Source organism: Mustela putorius, unplaced genomic scaffold (assembly GCF_011764305.1).
Source record: "Mustela putorius furo isolate JIRA1106 unplaced genomic scaffold, ASM1176430v1.1 tig00000095_pilon_pilon_pilon, whole genome shotgun sequence".
Classification (NCBI taxonomy): Eukaryota; Metazoa; Chordata; class Mammalia; order Carnivora; family Mustelidae; genus Mustela; species Mustela putorius.
Genome location: NW_025421280.1, coordinates 17,188,146 through 17,201,867, shown reverse-complemented (window position 1 = coordinate 17,201,867; position 13,722 = coordinate 17,188,146). Strand labels below are relative to the sequence as shown.

Below are 13,722 nucleotides of genomic sequence, written 5' to 3'. Positions count from 1 at the left end.
TAAGCTAAATCCATTGGGGTTTGATTTAGGGTCTTAAAATCAAAATACATGGGGTGTAGAAAGGACTTTAGTTTTATGTCCATTAGGAATAAGATTTTAGATACCTACTTTCTCTGTGTGGATTCGTCAATATAGTCCACCAAAAAAATGCTTTTTGCATCTGCCGGCAGGGCTAAACTGCTGGGTCTGAATCAGATAAGGTTCTATACCCTCAGGAAACCTACACATCTTCCCTGCCTACAAGCCCATCGTCTTCTATGGTAGTGAGTCGATTCGCTCATTCAGTCAGTTAACAGTTTTCCTCTTCGTGTACGCTTGCACACCATACACGGCCGAGATAAAGCTCAGAGAGCAGGGTGTTCCAGGAAAGAGCTCTTCTTTGAGGGGGAACTAACTGTTTGATTAATAGAGAACTAAAAAGTCACCTCCTAGACTCCCGCTACACTTCTAAACCTCCCCTTCTTACTACCTTTGTTCAAACTGGAGAATCTACGATTTGCTTCCTCTGTAAATGCGATTGGATGACGCTGTCGGACACAATCCTCAAAGAGTCAGGCATGATGGTGCAGTGGTTAGCACCCCCGCCCCCCCGTGCGGTGCCGTGACCCTGAATCCAGGTGGCTGCTGAGTACTCGGAAGACAGCTAGTCCTAATTAAGTCAGGCTGTAAGTGCGAGATACAAATGCATTTCAAAGCCTTATTATGAAAGCAAAAAAAGGTGGTAAATTTTCTTATTAATAATCTTTACATCGGGATGCCTGGGGTCTCAGTGAGTTAAGCTCCTGACTCTTGGTTAGCCTCAGGTCAGGATCTCAGGGTTGCAGGATCGAGCACCTGGTCGGACTCCATTCTTGGTGCAGAGCCTGTTTGAGATTCTCTCTCTCCCTCCCCCTCTTCCCCTCCAGCTGTGAGCACTTGCTTTCTCTCTGTCTCTGTCTCTCTCTCTCAAAAATAAATAAGTAAATCTTTAAAAAAATGATCTCTATATTGACTGTGTTGAAATGATAGTATTTTCAGACATTTTGGATTATAGACATATCATTGAAATTCATTTCTCCTGCTTTTTTTTTTCTTTTTGGAGACATATGGCTACAGCAAATTTTGAAATTACCTACAGGGCTCACGATGTTTTCCGTCAAACAGCAGTGGGTCAGAGAAGGACTCTGGAGTCAGAGGGAAGATTAAAATCTGGCTTCTCTGTTTAATAACTGTGTGGCACTGAATAACTTACCTTCACTGGGCCTCAGGCTCTCCCTCTGTAAAAGGGATTTTTGACAGTCCCCACCTTGTGACCATGATGCAAGAAAGGAGATGCGTTGTGTCCGCACCAGGCCTGGCACTGAGCTGCTTTCTAGCAAATGCTACCTATTCTGGGCTAACCCTCCAGCATCCCCCCGGGAAAGACGGGGAACCGAGCTAGATGGGTAGCAAAATATACGATGGGGATTTGGGTAAGTTTATGACAGAGTTGTTCCCTTTTGATTTGCTATTTTCCCAAATCTAAAGTTTGCTCGTAAAACGACAGTATTGTTAGTGGATAGCAGCGGCTGGCTTCCTGAAGAAAGACTAGTCCTCCTGGTCATTCTTTGTGGCCCCAGAGGGTACGTGCAGTTACTGTGACACATACTGTTAATGTAGGTGGTTTTTCCTGCGAGCCGACCATGGATCAGACCTTGTGCTAAGCATATTATCTGCCAGTTGTGCTCCCAACAGCCAGCCCAGAAGCACAGGAGGGCCAAGAGATTTGCTCAGGGTCCCCCGGCCAGGAATTGGCAGAGACGGGACTCGACCCATGTCCGTCAGACCCCAAAAGTCAATTTACATATTGACCGGAGCAGACACATTCTGGGTAATTCCCTGTGGCCGTGAAATCTCAGAGCCTTCCTCAGGGCCTCACAGACTGTTTAGATAGAGGAGCAAATGAGGTTTGCCGCAGGAGTTCCAGATTGTTGCCCCAACAAAAGGGAATCAGAGATTTTATAGGAATGAGAAACTGTGCTTTGGAAAGGTGTCCATTCTTTCATTAGAAGGCAGCAGAGAACCATCTGCTGTCAGGACCCCACTCAAGGCAGTCCTTCCCATCCATGGCTCGAAAAACAGGACCAGCCAGAAACAAGGAAGTAGTAGAACTTTGCCTCTGGAGAATTTTCCGGGACCTTACACACATGACCCCATTAATCCACTCCATACCCGGATGAGATAGGTAGTTGCAAGTTATTACTAGTCTCGCTTTCAAGTTAGAAAACCTGAAGCCAAGAGAGATTAAGCAGTTAGTCCAAGGTCAAGTAGTGAGCTAGACCGATCTGGAAAGGAAACAATTATCTTCTAAAATTCCACTCAAATACACGAACCAATTGGCCAGTTCCTATGGCGTGCTGATACCCGCTTAGATGCCCTTGCACTAGAATGACAGGCTTTAACCTAAGATATCTGCATCTGCCTTTGGTCGAATTTGTATGGATTGGTTTAGTATCAGTGTCCAAACTGACATCAGATTTTTTCCCAAAATATTGGCTCAAGGCAAATACAGCTCCCAGCTCCAAATGTGGTATCCATTTTACCTAGCTCCGTTACATTTAATCACACCTACACAGCTTTTGGAACATAAAGGGAGAATTGTTCTACAAAGAAGTCCTTCTTGTGTTTTCTTTTTCTTTAGAGATGATCTGTAGCACATAAAAAGGTTTAGGGGCTTCTGCAGTTTTACTGTGATGTCTACCCTGGGGAACGAGGAGCATACACTGTCTCCAAATTGTACAAAATCTGGAATCCAGTGTGGCTCACCTTTGAGCTTACTGTCACTCTTCAGTTCAATACCCCTTACTCTTTCAGCTGTGTACCTCTGACAGCAGGTAAAGTTCCATGAACCAAAGTCACGCATGGGCTGGGGAAAGAGGAGACATTCAGGGGAGCTCGGAAGAATCTTTGCTGTGAGCTGACATTGCAAAGGCAGTCCCACGGAGAAAGGGTCCCCTGGAGACAGCACTGGTTGTGATTCCTTTTGTCTAATTTTGCAAAAGGCAACCATTCTGTTATCAGTTTTGACCAGTCTGGGGCAATGTGAGAGAGACATCAATGCACCTGTTGCTGTCCGAAGGAAAACAAGGCCCTGTTTCATGAACAGGGGAGGAGGTCGTCTACATATTTGGAAATGACAACAGGCTGCACTGAGCTCGCTGGTGAAGAATTCACAGTGGTTACTTTGGGATGTGTTGGATTTCAGTTCCTTGGACCAGCCAAATGAGGCACTTAGAGAAATTCCTCTTCCATGACTTCCTAATTTTCCGAGTCCAGGAGATGCGGGATTGGTCATCCTAGGAAATTCCAGTTTGGTCTCCCGAGCTGGCCAACTTGTTCAACCTTTCCCGACCCCTTTGCTCCCGTGCTGGCGTGGACAGCTCCTTCCAGAAGATCGAACTCAATCTAAGCCAGCTTGTTACCTTGCTAATAATGCACAGATACTGCTGGGCCGGTAGAGGGGGATGGTAATAGCATCATTTACAAACAACCACGCTATAAAAGGAACTAAGAAAGCCAGGGCATTTACCAAAGGAATGCTGAAAACCAAGGCCACAGATTGTGGCCAGAGGCCAAGGTCCTTATTCCCCACCAACCTAAGACTAATCCTAGAGCCTTACCTCTTCTTCCAGCTGTGTGCAACATCTGGGAGGGAAGGAGAAGTGGTCCCTCCCAGTGGTGCTACCTTGCAATTACTCCTTGTTCGTTCTTCATCACTAGGACCACGTTTCCTATCATATAAGTTGGTCTGCCTGTGCTCGCTCTCTCTCCCTCTCTCTCTCTGATAAATAAATAATAAATAAATAAATAAAAGCCCAGGGTTTTATTGTCCCAAACCCTTGCTCTTGACTTGAGTTCATGTGTTTTGTGGAAGTACAAATGGTAATTACACAAGTCTTTCCTGCCCTGTCATTAGCAACAGTCACCAGGAGAATTGAGAGCCCCCAATCTCCAGATCTGGGAGCTGGTTATTAAATAAGGTCGAGGGAAACCCTGATGTGGCAAATGGGATCTGAACGAGGACCTGCTTGGCAGTAATTCCTGCGAGAGAATGGCTGGGAGTTAGGGACCATCAATTTTATTTCATTAAATATTTTTATCATTTCTGACAATATTGCTACTACTAAGAGTTACCATTCCCATTCATGCAGAATCTATTAAGTGGCTGGCATTGTGTTAAGTGCCTGTTTGATCCTTGTTAAAAAGAAGGAAAAAAAACCCTTCTAGGGGAGGCGCCTGCGGGGCTCAGTGGTTAAGAGTCAGCCTTCGGCTCAGGTCATGATCTCAGGGTCCAGGGATTGAGCCCCTGCTTCTCCCTCTCCCCTCCCTCTGCTTGTGTCCCCTCTCTCAATGTCTCTCTCTCTGTCAAATGAATAAATAAAATCTTTTAAAAAACAACAACAAAACAAAAAAACCAAAACCCTTCTGGGAATGTATTATCCTCTTAGGATGAGAAAACACAGAGAAGCTAAGGAAGTAGCCCAGGGTCACTTCTTAGGATGTGGTGGAGTCAGGGTTTCACATTCCCAGAGCCTGCAAGCCCAAATAGGTCCAGGAGTCAGGCAGGCAACACCCCGGGGTATGGCTGGCCAGGTGTTGCCATTCAGAGAAGAATGAGGACAGTGGAGAAACGGAACTATGACTAAGCCTTCACCAGAAAACCTTTTTCGTGCCTTACCGGTTACTTACTCCCAAAAGTTAGCCAGTTATCTTGACTCCTAACCCCATAGATGAATTTTGTCTGTTTCTGTGCTTCGTATGAATGAAATCACACAGCCTGTTCGCTTGTGTCCTTCTGCTTTCACCTAATATTCTGTGACATTCATCTGTGTTGTGGCATGTAGCAATACTTAGCATGACTTAACGTGGCAACTTAGATTTTGGTGGAAATGATGATTGGCTGCCCATCTGAGGCTGAACACACATCCTGTGGCTCCTCTCTGGGTCAAAGCTCTATTTGAAGGAAAAATAAACCAGTCTCTAACGTCATTTCATTTCGCTGTACATCCTACTCCCCTGTGCATTTGATGTTTGCCTCCTGTCTTACTTGAAAATTTGCATTCCCTTTGTGATGAAGAGAACATGAGTGCTTCCTCCAGGGAGAGGGATTTAGGTTCTAGGATCTCACTTGCAACCTTGGAAGTCCTCCAGAATGGATGAACACCAAGAACGTGAAACCAAGAGAGGGGGAGTAAGATGTTATTTGAGCCCCTGGAACAAGCCACATCTGAAACCCACTACCTCTAAACCGTTGGTTGCATGAGGCACTTGTGTGTGTGTGTGTGTGTATCTATATTTATTTTTACTAAAGTTATCTTGTGTTCATTTTTGTTGTTGTTCTTTATTTGGGGGGGGGGGCTACTTGCAAAGGAAAAAAAAAATCCTAACTGATAGCTTTATTTGAATAAGCATTCATATTTCTCCTCCCCACCAGCCACACTGCCTTTATCCAGTGAATCGCAGGTATGCGGACATAGAGGTTTTGTCTTGGTTGTATGCAAGGGTTTTCTGAGTCTTCTTCATGTGGAATCACAGCAGTTGGCACAGACAACATCTGTTTTTAAACTAGAGTACACCAGGCTTTGCCTTAACCCTGGGAAAGGGTCTTCTCTGCCCATTGGATCATTTCTGCTGTCAATGCCTAAGCCAGTCAACAGGGGGAAGGCAAGGCGAGAGAGAGCAGAGGTACTTTCAAATAGAAGAAAAAAACGGTCCAAAGGTTGAAGCTGCTGATTCAATAATTTTGGTCCAAAAGGCTTTTGGAGCTGTTTTCTTCTCTAGCCTGTGTGTCTTCTACACTGAGACAGAGATCTGATCATCTCTGGACATCTACATTTCAAAGTCTGTCACAAAGAGGCGGGTAAAACGTAACTACTGTGGAGAAACCCGCCAAGCACCACCTCACCCAGGTGATCAAGGTCAACATCGAGAGTGAGAAGTCATGTTGATCATAGGTACTGATGTGCTTAGAATGACATTCTACCTCGGTGGTCTTCCTCCTAAAACCCATACCCCTGGTCTGATCCTGAGGGAAAAAAAAAATACCAGGAGAGGGGCAACCCACAATATATATCTGACCCATACTCCTCAAAACTGTCAAGGTCTTTATCAGTGTGAGAAACGCATGGCCAAGAGGTGCCCAAGGAGACCTGACAAGTCATGAAATGCACTGTCTGGATTGCGATCCTGGAACAGGAGAAGGACATCAGGAAAAACTAAGGAAATTGGAATGCAGCACAGACTTTAGTAAATAGAATGACATAGAGATATTTTGTTAATACCATTATATGCATGTTGGTTCAATTAGTGCACAAGTATACTGTACTAATAAAGTATGTTAATAATAGAAAAACTGTTTGTGGGAAGGAAGTTTATATGGTAACTCATGGTACTATCTGCTCAAGGGTTCTGTAAACCTGAGACTGTTCTAAAAAATAAAATCTATTGGGCTCCTGGGTGGCTCAGTTGGTTGGGCAACTGCCTTCGGCTCAGGTCATGATCCTGGAGTCCCATACTGGGGCGGGGGGGGGGGCGGTCCATGCTCAGTGGGGAATCTGCTTCTTCTTCTGGACCTCCCCCCTCTTATGCTCTCTCTCTCTCTCATTCTCTCTCTCTCTCTCAAATAAATAAGATCTTTTAAAAAACTACTAAAAATGATGTTTATCTTAAAAAATCTATTACTGGATTTCTTTTTTTTTTTTTTTAAGACTTGATTTATTTATTTGACAGAGAGAGAAGTCACAAGTAGGCAGAGCAGTAGGCAGAGAGGGTGGGGGAAGCAGGCTTCCTGCTGAGCAGAGAGCCTGATGCTGGGCTCGATCCCAGGACCCTGAGATCATGACCTGAGCCAAAGGCAGAAGTTTAACCCACTGAGCCACCCAGGCGCCCCCATTACTAGATTTCTGTTGCAGCAGGAGGGTTACCTAAAATTCAGAGCTCAAAAGGGCCTTGAAATGATTACAGTGGTCCACCCACAACATCTTGAGTAACCATGAGCCATGCAGTTAAATATGCCTTCATTGATCGTTTTTCAGTCCTTCTGATTGGTAACAAAGAGAAACTCTTGGTTTAGCCCCGGAAACACTTCTCCAACCATTGTCTATCTCCCTTTTTAACAAAGAAAGGGAAAGTCTAAGGCTCAGAACTTCATTTTTATTATTTTTACTGTTCTTCTATTTGGTGAGGCCCATAAATAGAAAATGATCCTACTTTTGCCTTTATGATAATGGCATTTTTCTTATACTTATTTATTTACTTACAAGGTTTTATTTTTTTTTAAGATTTTATTATTTATTTGACAGAGAGAGAGATCACAAGTAGGCAGGGAGGCGGGTAGAGAGAGAGGAGGAAGCAGGCTCCCTGCGGAGCAGAGAGCCGGATGTGGGGCTTGATCCCAGGACCCTGGGATCATGACCTAAGACGAAGGCAGAGGCTTTAACCCACTGAGCCACCCAGGTGCCCCATATACTTATTTAGATAGAAAAACAAGACCACTTAAATTTAAGAATTACTATGTAATTCTTATTATACTATACTATATAATACTTATATATAATAATACTACATAATATATAGAATATATATAATAATACTATGTAATACTTACAATTACTATGTAAGAATTACTGTATAAGACCTACTGTCTTTAGCTATAGCAAGGGTCAGGAGAGTGGTATTTACATGACTGACGTTGAGACCCCATGTACTAGTCTATACCCTTCAGCGTCGTGCTCAAGGCCCTCTCCCAACTGGGGACACCTGTCCACTGTCTTGTCACCAGATCCCCCACCATGCAAACCCAAAAGCTCCTAGGTCAAGGGTGGTGATACCCAGACACTTGGGGCATAGAAGAAGTAGAGAGGCCCCTGGATAGCAGGTGTAAATCCAATGTACTGTCGGGGCTCTCTTTTCCCACAAGGTTTGATTTCTACTGGGATCCACGGCCTCGCTGAGCAGCCATCGGTTCTCTCCCAGTATTGGCCAACTGGGGCATTCTTGAAGAACCCAATTCCTTCAGGTCTCTGTGAGCCGAATAGCCACCCTGGAGCCCAAATTTGCAACACAGATTAACTGGCAGGTGGGAACGATTAGGATCTGCATCCAGGCCAGTATGTCCCTGGGGCTTGATGCATCCCTGGAACCAAGGGGCTCGCTAAGTATTGGGTTCAAAGCCCAGCTCTACCACATATAATCAGTGGGACCCTGGGTGAGGTACGTAAGCTCCCCGGGGCTCCCCTTCCTTGTCTGAGGAGAATGATGTTTCCTGCCTCATGAGATTACTGGGAGGACAAGTTCCCATGGGCACGGCATTTAGCAACAAGGCCATGCATGTTAGTCTGAGGGCCATGGCCTGGTTCCTAGCAAATGCTCAATCACACCCAATTATTTTGATCTGTGTTCATTTACTAGTAGTACAATCATTATTGTGGATTAGCACTTCTAAGAATTAGAACAGCTCTCCAATTTTTTGTAAGAGCCAGATACAGGCAGGGCAGGTTCTTAAGGTCAAAGCCTCACGTATACCCAAATGATGTCATACATATCAGTGGAACTAACGTACGGATTGACCCGCAGAGGAGTCCAGCAGTGCGCGGGCTAGTACCTTTCTTAGCAAAAGGAGTGTTTTGTGAGGAAAGAAGCAGAGGCTCCATCTGGCCGGCTGGGTTTACATAATCAAGCTTGAATGCAAGCCGGCTGCTTCAGGAAGTTCTACGAAAGAAGAAATTCTTGTCCAACAAAAGTTCTTTCTCTACAAAAAGGCAACATAATGAAAAGGGCACGACTGCAGACTGTTCCAAAATGCTCCGGACTGTGGGAGAATTTCACACATAGTGGCCGTGAGCCCATAAAGCAAATGGTATGTCCCCTATGTCATTAGGGGCCAACTGGGGGGATATTCTGTCCGATCATCTCCTCCCCAGAGAATCTTTGGGGATATATATTTCTGTTTTGGAGCCTTGGGGACAGTCTTGGTTTGCAGTGAACTTACCATACATGCTGGAATCGGTCATGTCCTAACTGGGCCTCAGTTTTCCCATCTGCAAAATGAGACTATTGGACACAGGGCATCTAACATACTTTCTAGCTTTGAGAATTAGTTACTGTTTGATTTCAATAAGGGTAAGATTTGGTAGTTCATTTCTTGGAATACAATTCAAACCTTTAAAGAAATCAGGAGATGGCTCCCCACCATGATCCCAGTTGGGCTGTGAAGGCTGGTGAGCCCTCACATGGATGATTTGTGTGTTTTTCGGGATGATTTTGTGTGTGCAACCAAGGGTATCCAGGGTTAACTATTATTGCTGCCCGCCCAGCTTTCTTGTCCCTCTCTTCTAGAATAAAGCCCATTTTTTCCCCTTTGGAGAGTGCCCTGCCCACATCAGTGAGGCTGTCAATCACGGGGCCTCTCCTTCCCAACTGCCTTGAATAAGGTCATTGGAAGCGTGATCCAAAAAGGACAGGAAGATTCCCTTTAGGGACCTAATGTGGAGGCTTGAAAGGAGAGGGTTCCTGCCCTTCAACCCCAGAATGCTCAAAGCTGTTGGGAGTCATCTTGGCCACCAAGTAGAAAGAACCCAGCAGGGACTGACATCAACCCAAGGAAAGTTAAGAGGAAACGGGAAAAAGAGAAAGGGAGGGAGGCAGGAGAGGAAGAAAGGGAAAGAGAAAAGGTGGGAAGGAAGAGAGGAGGGAGGGATAGGAGAGAGAGGCAGGGGGAGGTTGAGAGAGAGAAAACCAAGGGCATGGGATGGTGGGGAGGAAGGGAGAAGGGAGATCCCGCCAGTGACTTAATTTCTTAATATGAACCTCCGGATTCAGCCTCGTGTCAAGGGAAATTTGTGCCTTGCTCCCTCCTGTGAAGTGAGTATACAACTTTCCTCAGCCATGCTTTTTTCCGCAAGACCTTAGGTTCCTCAAATGAACACCCGTGACCCCCAAAAGATTAGAAACCACCACAATCGGAACATTTATTAGAGATGGAATGAACTCACTTCAGAAAGAAACAAAGTTTATTTGATGAATATAAATAAGGCGATCAGCACAAAGTACTCCTCATACACATGATAACAAAGTTATGAACTGTACATACCTTGTATGCTGTTGTACTTCTACTAGACACGAGGTTACAATGACTGGCTAATACATGCCCACTGGTAGTTTCTGAGGGTTCCTTAGTTTTATGTATTGTTTTCATATCGAAGTCCATAATCACATGGTCAATATTCACAACCCACATGCCACTCACTTGGAGAAAAATTACAAGAAGCACTATCAAACAAGGGTCTCCGGGAATTAGATACACTGACCCCTGGTAGCATTCAAACGTTACTCTACACAAACACATCTCAGAGAGAGCCTATGTCAACACATTTGCGGTCTCATCATAAACACTGTTTAAAAAGTAAATTGAAACCCATTTTCAAATGAAAGTTGACACGCTGTTAACGTGCATACTGGATACACAAAAATCATTAAATACAAAATCGAGACTGTACATCAAAACTAAATGGGGTATAAAGTACAAGCCTGTTTTTGCACAGAGCAAGAAGACCAACTTCTCCTAAATGTTAGCCTCCACTTTTTTTTTTCCAACTTTATTATGATTAGAAGGGTACCTGCTAATGTTTGCGCAAAGGAAATATCTCCCCAACATCACAGTGTTTGTTGTAAACCCAGAGACTCTTTTTGTGAAAAAGGGAATTTTTTTTGGTAACCCCCAAAACATCAGAGAATATTACACGAAATGGGAAAATGTGCTATGTCAGATGGAATTTAATTTTTAAGGGACTAAGTAATATGCCCCCATAATGGTGAGATTGATAATACTTTAACCCAACAAAAGTAGGGCCAAAAAATGCCCCCTCAAACAACAGCTGTGATAAAATTGGCACATACTGAGTAATAGCTAACTATATGTGGTTGGTTGCTTTTTCTGTTTCGAGGACCCTAGTTTTCCTAGTGGGTTTCCTACACCTGCTTCAAGTATTCAGTCGCAGAGTTCAGGTCAGGATCGGGCTGCAGGAGGCGGGGAGGACCGCCTTTTTGAGGACATCCAAATTGTTCATGGGGACACGCTTACGTGCCCTGGGTTTTCAGTGCGACATCATGTCAAAATGTGCTATAAACGTTTGCAAAGAACTCTGCTCTCTTTTCCAGTCGAGATCCTAAAACCCTTTGATAGTTAAAGGACAAACTTTTTAAACATGAATGTATTTGGATTGTTTATGTGACACGAAAGCTTTACGTAGTTCGCTATACTTACTGACGACAAGAATAAAGCCAGAAGCAAGAAACCTGCTTGGATATATTACTCCTAACGCACCAAGGATGAACAGTGCAACTCAGACACAGTTTCATCTTCCCCGACAAATAAGGTGTCTGTCTTTTAAATATCTCTATGGCTCACGGGAGAGGTCTGGAGTTCATTGCACCAACATTTTGAAAAGTGATAATAACAACTAAATTCAATGCAAGACTTCAGGAGCATCTGTGTGGAATCCTTCCCACAGCAGCAAAGAAAGACAACTGTATTTATTAAGGCCACTCATGCTTTACTTCACTGTTTATCCTCGTAAGAATGTAGATTTTCGTCTCCCACTTGCGTACCTGTGGAAGGCTTTCTTCCATTGACGAGAAAGTGGATCAATGCGAGAGTCGCACATGTTTGCCAGACTGGTTGTGAGTTTTATGCAGTTAAAACAACCTTCCTTATTGTTTCATTTTCAGAGAAAGCAGTAGGAGTTAAATCCTCCTTAGTACCATGTAACGTTTGGAAAAGACCTCCAAATTTGGTCTCTTTCCCTGGCATGTGCTTTACATAATGACTCTGTACCCACACACGTGTTGTGTAGAGCTATATACAGATACACAGCTTTTGTGATTATTCCTCATTCATCAATGTTTTCATGTTTGATGCTGAAAATGCTTTGGAATCCATGTTGGAGACATTAAAAAAAAAAAAAATGAGAAATGACCCTTCATTTCCAGAAGATCTAAGCTTACACAGCATTTGAATCTGGAAATGTGAATGAGTCCCAGCTTCTCCATGGAGACCTGCGCGTATGGGAATGGTAAGAGCCTGAGGCTCGGGTACGTCCCCGCCACGGGGATGTGTGGGCCACACGGAATAGAAGGGCGCGGGTGCCTCAGGCTGTTGCCACTCTCCAGCACAGAAACAGGGTAGATAGGATCATGAATGATTGATTTGGACATGCCATGCTTTGTCAGAGACACACACCATGTTCTCATAAGGCGATTTCTTGGCAAGTATTAGTGGTTTAAAAAATTGATTTCATTTCCAACCTGGCCCAGAGGTAACTACTGGTTACACCATCAAAATACGGTTCTTCAAACAGCGGATTAAAGAAATAGAGGAGGGTAAAGGCTCACCATTTTTGGTGTTTTGGTTTCTTCGTCAAACACTCCATGCATCCTGGTGTACAAACACTGCCAACACCACTCACTCACAGAATTTACACTTTTTGATAATCTGATGCCTTAGGAATGACCACTTCGACTGAACCAGCAGCAGAACCGGAGATGAAGCAAGTGGTCCAAAAGAAGCTGAAGCCACAGTTAAAATCCCACGGAGTTCAAGTTTATCCCACGATGTTGAAGGAACATAAATAAAATGTATCAAAGAATGACATTCAGAAGAGATGATCACATTTTGAACACCCAAATCCCGACCCCCCTCCCACCCAGAAACGGAGGATCTGTCATTTTCCTCCTCCTCCTCGTTCTTCCTGCCCAACATATCTGAATCCGTGAGAAATGACGTGAGATGATAAAGGAAATAGCAAGTCGAACAGAACTGTGCGCCGTAATGAAAATGAAAAGCTCCGCTTCGGTCCTGATGCACGTTCCAGGTGGTGATGGCCAGTGATGGGAGCCACGCTGCAAGAGATGATCAGAACATTGCTGCAGAGCTGCATTTCCCCTTTAGTTAGCTCTTCTGATAGCTGCAACAAGAAAGCACAACATTTATCAGGGAAAGCAACTGCCACTGAAGAGGAGATTACAGATAGAGCCAGATAGAGCTGATAGGGCCAGCCTTCCCATACCCCACCCCTGCATGGACCCTCTACTACTCGCTTTGGCTGGGGTTGGTTGGCATGGGGAGGAAGCACAGAGGAAGGACAGAGTGAACACGAAGTTAAATTACGTCTTGTAAACACCTTTGAGAAGAGGCCTCTTTCAAAAGATGTCGCATACAGGTGTAGAGGTCTCTTGATAGGCAACAAGAACGTGAAAGGAAATATACCAGAATGTTCCAGGGATCACTTCTACGTGATCAGAGTATATGTTTGGGTTTTTTCTCTTCACACTTTTCAACAATGAGTAAGGTTCTTAAACTATTTTTAACTTCATGTTATAGACACCAGAGAGTTAAGGATGGTCAGGACTCCAGAAAACTTAACATTTGCTTCCAAACCAGCTGAGACCAACAGGTTCGAAGAATACTGGACCTAGCCATTTCCACTGCGAGGTGTGATGCAGAGCAATAGGAAACAGGGACTCAGAGACTGGCACACAGATGTTCACAGCAGTGTTGTTCACAATAACCAACAGGGAGAAAAAAAAAAAAAAACCCACCAGGCATCTATAACCAAAAAGAATGGATAAACAAATGTGGTCTATACATACAGTGGAATATTACTCAGCTCTAAAAAGAAATGAAGTTCTGATTCACGCCACAGTATG

At 44.2% G+C, this 13,722-nt stretch overlaps 1 protein-coding gene across 7 annotated transcripts in view; it reads right to left on the bottom strand.

Moving 5' to 3' along the window:
• Positions 1–10,010: 10,010 nt before the first annotated feature.
• Positions 10,011–13,722, bottom strand: part of ERC2 (ELKS/RAB6-interacting/CAST family member 2) — a 923,400-nt gene continuing 919,688 nt past the window's right edge. For all 7 annotated transcript variants that reach the window (XM_045078756.1, XM_045078755.1, XM_045078764.1 and 4 more), the window contains one exon: positions 10,011–12,980. The gene's annotated coding sequence lies outside the window, so the exon portion shown is untranslated. The remainder of the gene's footprint in view (positions 12,981–13,722) is intronic.